Source organism: Rhagoletis zephyria, unplaced genomic scaffold (genome assembly GCF_001687245.7).
Source record: "Rhagoletis zephyria isolate East Lansing unplaced genomic scaffold, Rhagoletis_zephyria_1.1 Rzeph_scaffold_01898, whole genome shotgun sequence".
Taxonomy (NCBI): domain Eukaryota; kingdom Metazoa; phylum Arthropoda; class Insecta; order Diptera; family Tephritidae; genus Rhagoletis; species Rhagoletis zephyria.
In genome coordinates, this window is record NW_016158982.1 from 5407 (window position 1) to 8109 (window position 2703).

The following is a 2703-nucleotide window of genomic DNA, read 5'->3' on the forward strand; positions in this document are numbered from 1 at the left end:
CGATAAGCTTTTCATAGAGACAATCTTCTAGTTTCTGTAGGTCGTATTTTTTTCAAACTAAAGAAACAGTAATCATAACGAAGCATCAACATTGTTGCATGGAAGTTTCACTGTACTTGGATTTGAGAAAAGCGGTGCAAATACATATGTATGTATGTGCTTGTTGATTAAAAAGTATATGAGTATGTATGTTAATAAAAAAGGGCGCAAGCTGTTGCATGCTTGCGAAAGCAATATACATACATATATGTGTGTATGCATTTACATACGTACATATGTACATTCATATGTATTTATGTAAGTATCCACTTATTTTATTTGATTATTTTTGTATTTGTATGAATAATTACTAAAAGAAATTGGGCTTATCTATGCAAATATACTAATGCATGTTTGCATAGGTGTACTTGTATGTGTGCATTAGCAAATGTTCAATATGACGGGCTGATCGACAGCAATAAGTCATGCAGTGTCCTTGGTATTTTTGCTTCTCATTATTCACGCGAGTAATATAGCTGACCGATTATTTAGGTTCACTGGAAATATAATTTTGGTAAATCATATTTACTTTTGCGCTTTTATTTTACTTTTATATAAGCACTATATATGCCCAGATAAAGATTTAAATATTTGATACTAAGACTTAGTGCGGAAAGTGCAAAAAAATTTGGTTACTATCAATGAGGGTAAATTAGTCTTTTGCGAGGTTAAAATTTAAATATCTTAATTCCATTAAATTGTTTACGATTTCTGTGGTAAAAATCACCTTTTTATAACGCTACTTTTAACGGTGGTCACCATGGTTGAGTGGCTAAAAGTGCGTCAATCCCCAGTCCGAGCAACATCAAATAAAAAATCATTTTACTTCTTAAAAAATTTAGATTTTGTTGCTGATTTCGGCCGAATATCTGTTCACTAATACTATGTCTCCATTGTTAGATTTTATGAAGATTTAGCTCTCTGACAAGATTTAACGTAAAATCTTTCGAGATTTACCATAAAAACTTAAGTCTCAAAAGGCAGTAGATTTAAGTTAAATCTTCGTAAATCTTCAATAATATTGATCAATAAGTACAATTTGTTAGGTGTGGCAACCACAAATTCACAAGCCATAAGTCAAATGACATTTGTATTTTCAATATACAGTTGCGGACATTGAAATCTAGCCGATTAAAAAACATGTATTTTCGTATTTTTAACAATTTTATATTTCGATTAGTTTTAAAGGCAAGTTATTAATATTTACATAACTTTGGTTGTAATAAATTAAGAAGATATTGTTTAAAATAATACAAATTCAGCAAATATGTTATGCAGAGTCTTCTCTGCTTCCAATAAATCTTGTACGCGCTGCGACATAAAATTTACAACATTCGTTAATGGTTCTGCTTCGATAAAATTTCACCAAACTTCGCCTAGAACTCAATTCGACTCAATAAATGCACAGGCAGTCATATTTGCTAGCTAGGTCTTCATTATATTCCAAAGCCCACGATTTTATTTTCGGTTTCCTCTTATGAAGAAGAGAGTTTTTTCCCCCGATAGCTTTTTCTTTCTGCAAATGTTGTGCTTTACCGTTCTGATAATTTTTCTTAAATTTGCGAAAATTTTTCGGAATATGGTAGCATTCGTTACAATTCCGCTCCTGGTACTTTCCTTTTATCTTTCTCTATTTCAATGTCCGCAACTGCATTTATAAAATCATACATAAGCAAACGTCAAATATTTAAAAATGAGAACATCAAACATATCTCGTTGTGGCAATGGAGATGGTTCTGATTATGCAATTGGATTTATTAAATATTAATAGGTAAATCTCCCAATGGAGACATACTTAGTATAACAATGCTTATACAGCAACTTTTTTCTTAGAGACGAAAGTCGTATCTTGAAGTAATTGCAAATCAGTAGTCAAAAAATTTTTTAAAAGACGCAGAATATGTATAGAGACTTTTAATTTTGCTCCATATTACCCACAGTGTTATAATTACCGGCATAATGCGGCTTTTAAAATCTAGTTTTAATAAATATGTTTTCAGAGCAAATTAGGTATTTCAAAATCGGTTGCGTTTTGGAAAACGGCAAACGATTGGGAAAACCGCGGTTTTTCAATTTTACGGTATTTGAGTTACTTTCTAACCTCTATCTCTAAACGATATGTCTAAATTTTGTGTATATCTTAAAGGTACATAGGTACATAGGTTAACATTAAAAACATCCTATGAATAGAATGCACTACTTGCAAAAGATATGTCGTCGATGTTTTTGCAAAACCGCCTATCGGCCAGTTGCAAAACCGCCTAAATCGCCATTGTGGCAGAAAATTAGATTTTATAGCCCTGAACTCCAGGAGTCGAGATTTATGCATAAAAATCTTAAAAAGGTTATTAAAACGACAGAATTTTAAAACAATAGCTAGGGAAATACCGCCTATCAAGGCAATGCCTCCAACGAAAAACCGTTTTTTCGCTCTCCCGTAAAATTTGAGTGCCGTAAGATTGGCGGTTTTGCAATTAGTCGATGTGTGATTTTGCAAAAACATCGACGATATATATCAATCTTTTTTCCAACATTCCTACTTCCTAAAGGTCGCGCACTAAAGCCCACCAGCAGTGTGACCAGGTTAGCCTTTTTGGGCTTATATTTTGCTATTATATTTTTACTTTGGCCTCAGACTTTTAGGTCTAGCTTCGTGGAATTTTT